Source organism: Pinus tabuliformis, chromosome 1_2 (genome assembly GCF_031772625.1).
Source record: "Pinus tabuliformis cultivar Carrire ecotype Pingquan chromosome 1_2, CPIR1, whole genome shotgun sequence".
Taxonomy (NCBI): domain Eukaryota; kingdom Viridiplantae; phylum Streptophyta; class Pinopsida; order Pinales; family Pinaceae; genus Pinus; species Pinus tabuliformis.
Genome location: NC_142298.1, coordinates 1,126,446,113 through 1,126,461,338, shown reverse-complemented (window position 1 = coordinate 1,126,461,338; position 15,226 = coordinate 1,126,446,113).

Sequence of the window (15,226 nt, the reverse complement as noted above, 5' to 3'; positions counted from 1 at the left end):
TCTCTACCTGTAATTGTAGCTGTGTGATTTGTTCTTCTTTGGCCTTCTTTTCCTACTGAAGTGTCACTTGAAGCTTGCTGAGTTCTTGAGACAACTTTTGTTGTTTCTGGAGAGCCTGCTGATCAATATTTTGTTTCGCCAGATTTAACTGTTCTTTCTATTGCTCATTTTGTTGTTTTTGCTTCGCTAGGTGTTGCTCAAGCTGACTGCTCTTTTGTTGTTCCACTTTCGTTCACTCTTCAAGTTGGGTGATCCTTAGATCCTTTTCTTTGATCAGTTGGTTAAATTTGGAGGCTTTGTCCATTGTAGCAGCTGTATAGACACCTACATATTGAGATAATTTAGCTAAATCCTCAGAAGGATTAACTTCCGAGTCTTTCCATACCACATTCATAAGTTCAGCTTGAGGAGTTGAGAATGATCCCTAGTCAATTTTCCTCTTTTTCCTTTGCCTTTTGACCACAACCCTATGCTTTGGACTGTAAAATACATCTAGGGGTGGTATTTCCTCAACCTTCAATACAATCTCTTCGGAAGGATTCTCTGGAATTATTTCAATATCATGCTGAGTGTTAATTGTGCCAACTGCCCCTTCAATTGTAATACTAGTAGCAATAGGCTCCTGTGTTACGGGCGATTTTGGTATACTGATGTTTTGGGAGTCATTCTGGTTCTTGATCTGCTGATCGAATTGCTCCCATTCCTTGATTAAGTTGGCATCAATATGCACATTGGTATCTAGGAGCTCGCTAGTCTTTTCCTTTGTCTACTCCTTTTCGGGAATCTTCTCAGTAGTGTGTTCTTCACTGTGGCCTTCTTGTTGCACCATAGGGGTAGTGGTCAATAAATCCAGAGGTAGTGTTTGTAACCTCTGTGTCCTGAACTGCATAAACTTCTCTATCTCCCCTCCTCCCAATTTGATCCCTGCTAGATTTTTTACCTGTGAAAATGATTTAGCTGAAGTGAACAAGTCATCATAGCCATCTTTATCGTGTTCAAATTTGGCAAGTTTCACCTGAGAGGTAAAGTTGTAGGCCACTTCGTTTGGGTCATACTGTCTCTTAGAGATGACTGCTAATTTCAGAATTTTTATCTTCTCTGCATCTTTCTCAGCATGTTTGAAATCATGCAGTGAGTAAGTACCACAGCGGAGGGGAAATATAGGCCACATTTGTTTCATGGACTCTTTGAAGTTCTTGGACATTCCTTGCTCTGTTATCTGGTAAGCTATTTCTCTCGCCAATAGCTTATCAGGAATGTATAATGGGAGAACATGTGGATCTGTGAGGCTGCCAAAAAGTCTGACATAGGTGAACTTTTCTTCACCAAACCAATTGCCGATTGATGTTAAGTCAATACTAGCCTCATCGGATAACCGAGGAGCAGGTCTATTGAATATGGCCTGATGGATGGGTAAAACAAAACCATGGAAAATTATATATATGATCTTTATAATGGGCCTTCCACAAATATTTATGATAAATGTGAATAGGAATTGGGTCTTGAGGAGTCCATTTCCAACCTAGAATGGGGAAGTCAGAATTGAAATAGATGGTATCCATAATGTAGGTGCTCATATAGAATGGGGGTATTATCCGGGTAGTTACATACCTATTTCTTCTATAATCAAGGATTTGGTTGGCCATTTTATCTGACAAAATGGTTGCCCAATCCATGACAAAAGAGTTAATTGTTGCTTCCATTAAAGGCACCATTTCTATGGAAAATCTAGCTAAATCAGAGGCTCCAAAGAGTCTACATATCATAGCACCAGCATAGCAATAGGGAGATGCTAAGGAGTCCACGAAGTACATACCAGAAGATTCATGCTTATGCTTGTTTGGGAAATGTCTCCATTGCTTGATAGGGTCCAATTCTACATCGTTCTCCTTGGCGAAAGCTTCTAAAAATGCCTTGTTGTAATGTTTCTGGGGGTCCGGCAAATGATACATCTTCTTGACATCTTCTGCCTTGAATGTCCCGAACATCCTTCCATTGGTTGTAAAGAATGTTTTGTCGGTTATGCTGATACTCTCTATTACCCATCTCACCAGGTCATTGTATGGTAATACTTTCGCATGGGCTGCTATTTTGTGGAGGAAGGAGCTAGCTAAATCCCTAAGAGTATTTTCTGATTTATCACTTGAATCAGCCATTCCTATTTCTTCTTCAATTACGATTGGCTCCTCGGCTTTGAGTAGATTATATATTGTAGAAATTCCCACTGTAGATCAATAGATTATTTAATATACTAAAACACAATACAAGATCTACTTCTACAACACTTTGAGGAAGCTTAATCGAATTGAGCAAGATCAAGAGAACACATATAATTGAGAATGAGAAATCAATCACACATAACACAGAAGAAATATCCAGGGGAAAGCCTCAGCCTAAAACCCCAACTCTGTATTATCATACAAGTGGAAATCTTGTTCAAATTACAAAAAGAATCAGCTATCAAGCTATCCAGCTCTCTCTGCAATCAAACAATATAGCTCACAGACTGAATAGAAACTATATATGTCCTCCTCAAGCCCTCCAAGCCTCCTATTTACTTGCGTAGTTTTTCTTGGGGTCCAATGATATCACATGTGTGAATTGGCCCCATCACACTCACTAAACCTGAAGAAGTAACTACACAATCCTCAAGGAAAGAATTCCTTCTACATGTAAGGAATATTCACAATGGAATATTCTAGCAACTGATAGTACACTGCCCCTCCATCTGATCTCAATTGGGTCTCTGTCTGAACTGACATGCATGAGTTACTTATGAGAGAATACTCAGTTATCTGAAGTATAGTAGTTACATGCATGCAAGCATTAACTAACTGAACTTACATTAATTCAACAAACTGTTTGAATTAATCTAACTAGACTTGACTCAGTTAACTGAGCCAACTAATTACAACTCAATATTACAACTCATCCTTATCTCTTTAACTGATGGATAAATTCCCCAATCAATGGAGAAATTATTGCATGTCCACACATAGACTTCATGTTTGATTTTCTACAACTAATTAACTCAAGATGAATTAATTAATTATTTTACAAACAGCTGCTAAGATCAAATTCGAATTTTACTTCTTTATTTTAGTTCAGGGACTAACTAAAATAGGAAGGTATCTCGAAATGCTATTTATAGAATGTTATTTTTAGCACTTTCATTTTTCCATCCATTGTTGCTAAGATCAACACTGGCTGAACTGCTATTTATAGCAGTGCGATTTTTAGCAATTCTATTTTTAGCATTTCTTGTTGCTATTTTCAACACTCCCTCTTAACAAGAAAGGGATTATTAGTAACCCCAGTCATGTCTCTATGGAACTCAAACTTGCATCTTTACAATGCCTTAGTCAAAATTTTTGCATCCTGTTCCTCGGTTGAAACATACAACAACAACATGATCCTCTTGACCACACAGTCTCGAAGATGGTGATACTAGATATCTATGTGCTTGGACCTGTCATGAAAAACTGGATTCTACGAGAGTTTGATACAACTCTGGTTATCGTAGTAGATCACTATTGGATCCATCATTTGACCAAACAATCCCACTAGAATCTTCCGCATCCAAATGGCCTCACATGCAACTGGACTAGCATCCATGTATTCAGCCTCTGCTAAGCTAAGTGCAATTGATCTATGTTTCCTGTTGTACCAGGAAACTGCAGCTAAACCAAGGTTGAAGATTCCTCCAGAAGTGCTCTTCCGGTCTGATGGACTCCCTACCCAATCTGCATCTGTGAAGCCCTGAAGCTTCACTCCCTCTATCCGTCTGTACCACAATCTGAACTGAGATGTGCCTTTGAGGTATCTTAGGACATGCTTCGTTGCCTTCCAAAACAGTTTGGTAGGCTAAACCATAGCTTGACTCAGTTGGTTCATTGCAAAGCATAAGTTAGGTCGTGTGTTAAATAGATACATAAGTGAACCCACCATCTGCTGATAAACAATAGTAGCTACTACCTCACCTGAAATAGCATCCTCCTTCCTCCAGTTCCCAGCTAGAGGAGTCTGCATGGGCTTGCACTTCTCCTTGTGAAAGCGCTTGAGTATCTCATTGGCATACTAGCCTTGAGACACAAATACTTCCCCATCTTTCTGCCACACCTCCATGCCTACAAAGTAATGCATAAGGCCCATGTCCTTCATCTCGAACTCTCTTGCAAGGTCCTCCTTGCAAGACTGTATCAACTGATCATCACCTGTCAAAATCAGATCATCGACATAAAGAACAATGATCAATGGTTTACCTTCTACCATGATGTGGTAAAGGTTCGCATCTGCTTAACTCTTGGTGAAGCCTAAACTGATGAAATAGTTGTTGATCCCGGTGTACCAAGCACGGGGTGCTTGCTTTAGCCCATACAGAGCCCTCTTGAGTCTGCATACATGTGACTGACGATCGAAGGTTTCGAAACCTTCTCGTTGCTCAATGTACACCTCCTCCTCAATCTTCCCATTGAGGAATGTTGTCTTCACATCCATTTGGTGGATCTTCTAGCCCATCTGATCTGATAGTTCCAACATCAATCTAATCGATGAGTACCTTGCTACGGGAGCAAAAGTCTCATTGTAGTCAATCCCCTCGACCTGTGAGAAACCTCGGGCAACAAACCTTGCCTTATGTTTCTCAACACTGCCATCAACTGTCTGCTTTACCTTGTAAATCCATCTAGAACTCACCACTGACTTGCCCTAAGGCCTTGGAACAACATCCCACACACTGTTCCGCATGATATAGTCATACTCCTCTATCATTGCATCAACCCAGACTGGTTGCTGCACTGCCTCCTCGAATGAAGAAGGTTCAACATCTACACACTCCCAAACTAGGGCCATGTATCCAGAGTACTACTCAGGCAACCTCCTCTGTCTGCGCTAAGAATATGGTTGTCCCACATTCTCCCGGGCATCCAGCATCAACCACTTAGCTTCCCTGAGCGTTTCCGCCCATCTCTGGAAGTATCAGCATGAGTGGATGTCTCTTCTCTCGGATCCTCTACATGTGGCTGCTCCGCATCAATCTGAGGCTCCTCATCCTTAGGAACTGAAAGTTCCTCATCTGCATGCAACTCGAGCTCCCTCTTAAGTGATAAGCGAATGGCTTTCTGGTCATCGAAATTTAGATCCCTATGTACCACAATCCTCTGAGTGGAAGGCAGGTACACCCGATAGTTGTGGGGTGTATCCGTGTATCCCACAAGTATTCCCATCTCAGTTGTTGGGTCTAGCTTCTTCCTAGCATCTTTGGTCACATGATAGTAAACTGATGCTCTAAACATTCAGAAGTGACTTACATCAGGTCGCTTCTCAGAATAGGCCTCCATAGGTGTCTTCATCCCCAGTATACAGTGTGGGCTTCTGTTCTGCAAGTATATTGTTGTATTGCATGCCTTAGCCCACAAATGTAGTGGTAGGATTTGGTCATGCAACATCGCTCGAGCTGCTCCCACAATCGATCTATTCTTCCTTTCGGCCACCCCATTTTGCTGTGGGTTATGGGGTGTCGTCAATTCCCGTTTAATATCTTCTGCAGCACAGAAATCTTTAAACTATTGGGAGACATACTCCCCACCATTGTCACTACACAAGGCTTTTATTTTCTTTCCAGATTCTTTCTCTACCAAGGCTTTAAACTCACAAAAAATCAAGAAGTTATGATCCTTCTTTTGCATAAAGTAGATTCAGCATCTATGAGAAAAATCATCAATAAAAATAACATAGTACCTTTGTTTAGTGGTGGAGGCTGTAGAGAAGGGCCCACAAACATCTGAGTGAACTCACTCCAGGATTGCTCCAGCTCTACTGTCTCGATCTGGAAAAGAATATTTCGCATACTTACCCAAGGTACAACCTTTGCATGTAGTCGTCTACTCAAGTTTTCCCTTGGGTAATCCAGTAGAAATCTACCGCATGATCTTCAGGGCTCCATGGTGCAAGTTAAGAGGGAGACCGAGCAGTGCAAGACTCACCATGTCATCATTAGCGGTAGTGATCCCTACACTTCCAAGCTCATCCCAACAGGTGGTGAGTTTGTTCAGATATGTAGAGATCGTGTCACCCTTTTCACACTTGATCTTACGAAGCTTGTCTGTCTTTCATTGCCAGCTTGCTCTAATCGTTGTTTTTCTGATATAAATCTTTCAAAGTTTTCCACATCGAAAACGAAGTCTCCTTCCCATGGAGGTGTTGGGTTGTGTTATATTCTTTCCACGACTAGCCCATGTAGTTAACTCGGGGGTTAGAAAGGGGGCGGAGCCCCCCCTTCGTTGCGTCGATTGCATAGCGGGGGGAGTCATAGGGGGTTTGACGAGTACAGGTAACCCCACTCTGTGGGGTCTGGGGCAGCGCCTCAGAAAATTTTGGTTTTGGACCCTATGTTAGGTTGGGCAGACCTACCTATGGTTTTGTGCATGATTTTTGCACATGGTTTTGGACACGATGGTTTTCGGTCCATCGTTTTGGACGCGATGGTTTTCGGTCCATCATTTTGGACACGATGGTTTTCGGTCCATGGTATTGGATGCTTCGACATGTATAAATATGTATTGTAACATTGAAAGGAACATAATGAAAAATCAAGCTGGTAGTCCCGGTTTTTGGATCCAAGGGAAAATCTCTGTGTATATGTGTTTTATGTGTTATGCTCTCGCATTGTTGATTTTCTGTGTTTTAGAATTCGTATGCACGTAATTTCTATACAAGATTAAAACCTACATTTGGTATCAGAGTTGTTTTGGATTGAAGGGGACACCTTTGTTGCTGAGGTATTTCGCTCGGGCCTGTGGTATACCCTATTCAATGGGAGATCTGTGAGATCGATTCTGGTGGTGAAAGAAGATGGCAAGCAGTGGAAAGATAGAGATCGAGAAATTTAATGGTCAGAGTTTTGAATTGTGGAAACTCAAGATGGAGGATCTGTTGGTGGATAAAGATCAGTGGATCACGGTAGATCCGGGTAGTAAACCAACGAGATTGTCCGATGAAGAATGGAAGAAGTTGGATCGGAAGGCAAAGAGCACAATATGTTTGTGTGTCTCAAATTCAGTATTGCTGAATGTATTAGGGGAAGCTACAGTGAAGGCTTTGTGGGACAATTTAGGGACTTTGTACCAATCTAAGTCTCTAGTGAATAAACTATTCCTACGGAAAAAGCTGTATAACCTAAGGATGAAAAATGGAGACTCAGTCACAGAGAATCTGAATTCATTTAATACTGTGGTAAGTCAGTTATCGTATGTTGATATCAAAATTTTAGATGAAGATAAGTGCATTAGTTTGTTGTGTTCTCTACCAAATTCGTGGGATAGTCTGGTTATTGCAATAGGTAGCAATGCAACTGCCTTGCAGTTTGATGAAATAGTCTCATCCTTGCTGACGGAGGAGATGAGATAGAAAAATATGGAGAGCCAGAATAGTGATGCCTTGTCTGTACGAGGACGTCCTAGAATAGAAACAAAAATAAGTCATCGAGTGGGAGATCTAAATCTAAAGGGAGATCTAAATCTCCAGGAAAACCTATAAAGGTGGTGTGCTGGAAATGCAGAAAAGAAGGGCACTACAAAAGGGAATGTAAATCTAAAGCTCCTGACAAAGGAAAGGGATTTGATGATGCTCCTTCTGTAGAGGCGAAAACCACCTCAGATGAAGGTGGCGATGTGTACTTGGCTTCTTCAAGTACACATGTAGATCATGAGGCATAGTTTATTGACTCAGGTGTATCCTTTCACTTCACTCCCCATAGAGTGGTTCCGCGATTATGAGAAATACGATGGTGGTGATGTCTTCTTAGGGGATTATAGGAAGGCTAGAATTGTTGGCCGCGGAAAAGTAAAGTTGAAGTTGCAAGGTGGAAGGGTTAGAACACTTCTGGGTGTTCTACATATTCTTGCATTGGCCAGAAATCTAATTTCTGTAAGCAAGCTGGATGATGCAAGTGTAAAAACGGTGTTCGAGAAGGATACTTACAAGATGGTTTGAGGAGCATTGGTATTGATGTAGGGAGTTCGGATTAGAACTTTGTACAAGCTACAAGGTAGCATTGTTGTTGATGGGTGCAACAGTTCTATGGTTCCTGAAAGTGGAGCAGAAAATATAGTGGTCTCTAGAGAGAAGACCATGTTGTAGCATCAAAGTCTTGGACATATTGGAGAAGGGCCTCCGAATACTTCATGGTAAAGGTATGGTAGAAGGTATGAGCAATAGCTCTCTCGATTTTGATTTCTGTGAAAATTGTGTATATGGGAAGCAGAATCAGGTGAGTTTCCCCTCTAGCGGTAAGAGGGTGAAACAGATATTAGAGCTTGTGCACAGTGATGTGTTTGGACCTATGAAGGATCCATCACTGGGTAAGTCTGTGTAATATGTATCGTTTATAGATGACTTCTCAAGGAATACATGGATAGATTTTCTTAATAATAAATCTGAAGTTTTTGACAGGTTTAAAAAATTTAAGGCTCTGGTGGAAAACTAGACGGAGAAGAAGATAAAGGTGCTGAGGGTAGATAACGGTGGAGAGTTTTGTAGTAAGGAATTTGAAGAATTATGAAAGAAGTGTGGTATAGCATGGTAGAAGACTACTCCATATACACCTCAGCAAAATGGAGTTGTAGAAATAATGAACAAGATGTTGATGGAAAGGGAAAGAAGCATGCTTAGTACTACCGGTTTAGGACAGGAATTCTGGGCAGAGGCGGTGGAGACATCGTGTTACCTGGACAACAAATCACCTTCATCAGCGTTGGAGGATAAGGCTCCACAAGAGGTATGGACTGGTAAGAAACCCTTTCTTTCACATCTGAGGGTATTTGGATGTGATGCATATGTACATGTTCCAAAGGAGAAATGAACCAAGTCGGATAGTAAATCTGAAAAGTGCATCTTTATTGGGTATAAAGATGGTTTAAAGGGTTATAAGCTTTGGAACCCAACAACAAGGAAGGTTGTGTAAAACCGAGATGTGGTGTTCAAAGAGGTGAACGATGACATTAAACATGAAGTCCAACCAAAGGAATCTGAGAAGATAGAGTTTGAGCTAAAGGAGGAAGAATCAGACTCTGCAGCAGAGGAGGAATCGGAAGATGAAGAGCCACAAACTCTGGGTGTGAGAAAATCAGTTCGAGAAAGAAGGTAGCCAGAAAGGTATAGTCCATCTGCTTTTTGTTCAAATTTTGCTTTATCTATTACTAATGATGATCCCAGAACTGTGAAGGAAGCGGTAGATTCAAAGGATGGAAAACTCTGGAAAGAGGCCATGGTTGATGAAATGGCATATTTGCACAAAAATGAGGCTTGGGATCTGGTGGAGTTGCTGGTAGGAAGGAAACCCATTGGTAGCAAATGGGTGTTCAAGAAGAAGACAGATGCAGAAGGAAAGGTGGAGAAATACAAAGCTCGGTTGGTAGTAAAAGGTTATTCCCAGGTGCCGGGAATTGATTTTGGTGATATTTTTTCTCCTGTTGCCAAGGTAACTTCTATTAGATTACTTTTATCTGTTACTGCTACTTTTGATTTTGAGGTAGAAAAGATGGGTGTGAAGACAACATTTCTTCATGGGGATCTGGAAGAGGAGATCTACATGAAGCAACCTGAAGGCTTTGCGGTGAAGGGTAAGAAAGAACTGGTATGCAAGTTAAAGAAGTCTCTGTATGGGTTAAAACAATCACCAAGGATGTGGTATTAGAAATTTGATACATTTATATGAGGACTTGGCTTCACCAGAAGCAAAGCAGATCACTTTGTGTATTTTAAATTAATTGGTGACAGTGTTATTTATCTGGTCTTATATGTGGATGATATGTTGTTGGTTGGAAATGACAAAGAAATTATCCAAGATTTGAAGACCCATTTGTCCTCCAAATTCGACATGAAAGATCTTGGTGCTGCAAACTATATTTTGGGCATGGAAATTAAAAGAGATTGAGTAAATAGGAAGCTCTGATTAAACCAGAGGAAGTCCGTCGAGACAATATTGCAGAGGTTTAATATGCAGGATAGTAAATCAGTGAAGGTTCCTATTCCTGTAGGTGTAAAGTTATCTATTGAACAGTGTCCCAAGACACAAGAAGAGGAAGAGGATATGTCCCATGTTCCATATCCAAGTGCAGTCGGTAGCCTGGTGTATGCGATGGTCTGTACTAGACCATACATTGCACATGAAGTGGGAGTATTGAGAAGGTTTATGTCAAAACCGGGCAAGGAGCATTGGACAACAGTGAAGTGGGTTTTTAGGTATTTGTGTGGCACTGGTGATTATGGTTTGTGCTACCATGGAAGACCAGGATTGGACAAAGTTTTGGATATCCATGGGTTTTTTGATGCGGACTGGGCTGGAGATCTGGATCAGAGAATATCTACGAGTGGGTATGTGTTTAACCTATTTGGAGGTGCAGTCAATTGGATGAGTAAGAAACAATCTGTAGTGGCACTATCAACTATAGAGGCAGAATACATGGCAGCCACTCATGCAAGCAAGGAAGCAGTTTGGTTGCAAAGATTATGTTCAAGTATGGGGTTAGTACAAGGAGCTATAAGGATAGGCTGTAACAACCAAAGTGCAATTTTCTTGGCAAAGAACCCTGCTTACCATTCAAAGACAAAGCACATTGATGTTCAATATCACTTTGTGAGGGATATGATAGAAGACAAAAGGGTGTTGCTGGTAAAGGTGGAAACTTTGAAGAATATTGCAGATGCATTGACAAAATTTGTGAGCTCTGAGAAGTTCTCTTGGTGTAGAGAAACAATGGGCATTGTAGGGCTGGATAAATGACTAAGCTCTCTTGTGGCCCCCTATGGAAAGAAAACAAAAAGTGGGAGAATGTTGGGTTGTGTTATATTCTTTCCACGACTAGCCCACGTAGTTAACTAGGGGGGTGGAAAGGGGGCAGAGCCCCCCCTTCATTGCGCCGATTGCATAGCGGGGGGAGTCACAGGGGGTTTGAGGGGTGCAAGTAACCCCACTCTATGGGGTCCGGGGCAGTGACCTAGAAAATTTTGGTTTTGGACCTTGTGTTAGGTTGGGCGGACCTACCTATGGTTTTGTGCATGATTTTCGCACATGGTTTTGGACGCGATGGTTTTTGGTCCATGGTTTTGGACGTGATGGTTTTTGGTCCATGGTTTTGGACGCAATGGTTTTTGGTCCATGGTATTGGATGCTTCGGCATGTATAAATATGTATTGTAACATTGAAAGGAACATAATGAAAAATCAAGATGGTAGTCTTGGTTTTGGGATCCAGGGGAAAATCTCTGTGTATATGTGTTTTATGTGTTATGCTCTCGCATTGTTTATTTTCTATGTTTTAGAATTCATATGCGGGTAATTTCTGTATAGGGTTAAAACCTACAGGAGGCTCGAGACAATGTGGTCTCGAACTCCCTCTAGGAGGATTCTCCTTGCTCTAGCCACACATTTCTTCCATTCCACCAGTTGAGTAGCATCAGTCGGCTTGGGGACTTCTTGATCAATGAAGTCCTTTAGACCATTATCCTCTAATACTGCCTCCATGCGATCCTTCCAGGCTATATAATTTGAGCTGCCATCAAGGGCATACTCGATTCTTAAACCACTGAACGCCATAGGTGAAATAGAGATGTGATAAGAACTCGATTTCTATATTCAGGAACCAAACTTCGAACTTATCCTTCTTATACACTGTTCTTCACCTTGATCACCTTTGCTCCGATACCATGTAGAAATTCCCATTGTAGATCAACAGATTAAGTAATATACTAAAACACAACACAAGATCTCCTTCTACAACACTTTGCAGAAGCTTAATTGAATTGAGCAAGATCAAGAGAACACATATAATTGAGAATGAGAAATCAATCACACATAACACAGAAGAAATATCCAGGGGAAAGCCTCAACCTAAAACCCCAACTCTGTATTATCATAAAAGTGGAAATCTTGTTCAAATTACAAAAAGAATCAGTTCTCAAGCTATCCTGCTCTCTCTAACAATACAGCTCACAAACTAAATAGACGTTGTATATGTCCTCCTCAAGCCCTCCAAGCCTCCTATTTCTTTGCGCAATTTTTCTTGTGGTCCAATGATGTCACATGTGTGAATTGGCCCCATCACACTCACTAAACCTGAAGAAGTAATTGCGCAATCCTCAAGGAAAGAATTCCTTCTACATGCAAGGAATATTCACAATGGAGGGGCAGTGCTATTTTTAGCAATTCTATTTTTAGCATTTCTTGTTGCTATTTTCAACATATATGCCCTCCCATGAAGTCTTTCCAAGGCCTGAATAGGTAATATCAGTGATCATTTCCAGCTTTGCTGGTTCATCTTTCACTATGACGGGGACCTTTGCTTTCCGAGATTTCTTAGACATTTTGGTTGGACTAATGATTTCAGATTCACTCTGCAAAATGAAACAGATGGATGTAACAGTGGATAAACTTGTTAAATGATAATACATAGTGCACAAGACTAACAACAATTAAGCGTAATAGATGCTATGGATCTATGATATATTAAGCCACCACGGATGAAATCCTTGAAGGATTCAACCATAACTGCTTTTTAATGATTTCCCCATAACTTCCAACGTGAAACTTTAATGTCGTGATTAGCGATAATCGCATATCGCAGACTGGGAGTTACAAGTGCCATGCTTAAATGGTTCCTCTGCATGGTTGCGATTGTGATCAGTGGTGAGCTGGCATGGGGAGGTGGCATGCTTTAAAATTGATAAATCGCTTAAATTTTCTTTATAATTGACTTATAACTTTAAACCACACATGTTCACAATACTTCATATTTTACCTTTATCGAAAGCATGCTATACGATAATGAAATCGCATCAGAAGATTTCAAAGGAGTTTTTTGGGATGTGTCTTATGATTTTAGTGATGTGCGATTGTGATTGGCTTATCGCATCAGAGGTTTTCCATGGAACACTTGGGACGTTTTCTTAATGAGTAGCGATATGCGATTTTCGATAGAGTTATCGCATTGACGAATCTCAATGGAACACTTTAAGTCCACCGTTGAGATAAAGGATGTGCACGATGCGACAATTTGCTTTTATAATTATTTCCATTGATAAATCTTTTCGATAAGGTTTTATTATGACTCAAATCGGATCAGATTTTCTTAAAAGGACTTCCATGGGTTCAAAAGTTTTGCAAATTGTGATTGCAATTTAACCTACCCTAAAAGCAAATTTTTATATAACCTATTATAAAAATTTATTTTCAAACATTTTATTGATTTTATTTATATTCTAAAGGGGACCCATTTCTTATTAAAGTCTTTTATGAAATTTTTTGAAATGGGGAGGGTTGTTGTATAGCACAACACACCCTTCAAGCTTCAACTTTCCCTAGCACCACCCTTCCACCCTAAAGTATTTCCAGGCTACAACCCGAAGGAGACTTCATTCTCCTGCCTTACACCACCCACCTACCTTGAAAATATAAAAAAATATAAAAAAAATGTGGGCTTCCATACTAGGGACAATGACCCACTTACAAAGGTATTCAATAGATGCATTTTTGTTGATGTATGATTTAGATATGTAATGGAGAGAAAAATTTCATCAAACCTTCAAAACTTAAGAATTTCCAATTAATGATTCTTGTACAAACAAGTTATATCTCTGAAATACCTTCATTCAATAATCTTCACCTATTTTATTGCAAAACTTGATAATGCCTTCAATCAACAATATTCACCTCAACAATTACTTAATCTAAAAAATTTAGATAACATGTTTCATACCTCAAGTCCGTTTATGTGAAGTATGCCACAGACTGCCAAGCATTACTAATGATTACATAAGCCTCAATACATTGTTTGCTTCAATCTTTGCCACCTTTTGAATCTAGACTAAAAAAGTCTTAGAGCAACATTACCATAAATCGTCTTTTTTTGTGGTTGGCCCTAATTAGGATGCCATCATGGTTCAACCCTTTTAACAATTAAATAAGAACCAAATGAGCCTCAGTCTAGACTACTCATAGAGGGTTGGATCAAACCCTAGATCAAGCTTCAACAAATGCTCAATTAGTTTTAGAATCAATCTCTGATTAGGCCTAAGTCTACAAAATACCTCAGGGAACATGATTTAATTACTCTTGGAAGATGGTTGAGGAATCATAACAGATTACTAGAGATTTCTATCCTGAAGACAGTCCAAAATAGATCTTGAACTAGATCCGAGGACAGGATTCAGAGGTAGCCTAAAAAACCAACCTTTAAATTATTTGAAATGAGTCTTAGGGATACAGATCTGAACTCCAAAAAATATTCCACAAAGGGTTTCAAATCAACCCATAAATTTAGCTCCAAACAATCCTCAATGAGCCTCAGAACAATGCAAATGATCCATAGAGGGATAACTCTCAGTCTGTGTGAATGAGTCCCTTCCTTAGGGCGAAAATTAGGTCACAAGTTCTTGAAAAAGATGACCAGGGATTTCCTTTGAAGGAGGCCATAACTCAGTTTAATAAATGGCCAAAATACCTTAGCCCATATGTAATGACCAAAAGTCGTATACTCAACGGAAATATTTAAAATACTTCAAAGACGTAAATGTCCATTGTAAGACATGTAAATGTATATTGAATTGATGTAAGATATGGGATGATTACAGATGAGAATGAGGGCCTGCTTATATACCCTAGGCAGGTGCCCTTTCATGAATGGTCATATCTCTAAGACATGCCTTTTCAATACTAACTAACTGACCATTGGTTAATTATTTATTATTTATTATTATTATATTATATTTATATTTATTATTTTTATATGAATTATATTCATAACATTAAATGTAACGACCAAAAGTCATATACGCAGTGGAAATCTTCAAAATACTTCAAAATACATAAATTTCCATTGTAAGACATGTAACCTTCTATCAAATATTGTATATTGAATTGATGTAAGATATGGGATGATTACAAATGGGAATGAGGGTCTGCTTATATACCCTAGGTAGGTACCCTTTCATAAATGGCCATGTCTCTAAGACATGCCTTTTCATTACTAACTAACTAACCATTAGTTAATTAATTATTAATTATTATTATTATTATATTTATATTTATTATTTTTATATGAATTATATTCATAACATTTCCTCTCTTTTCAAGAATCTTTGTCCTCAAAGCTTACTGAGAATATCTCTCATCTCTGAAATTTCATCTTCGTTGATACAAGATGATATGATGCTCTGAGTGATAGATAGAA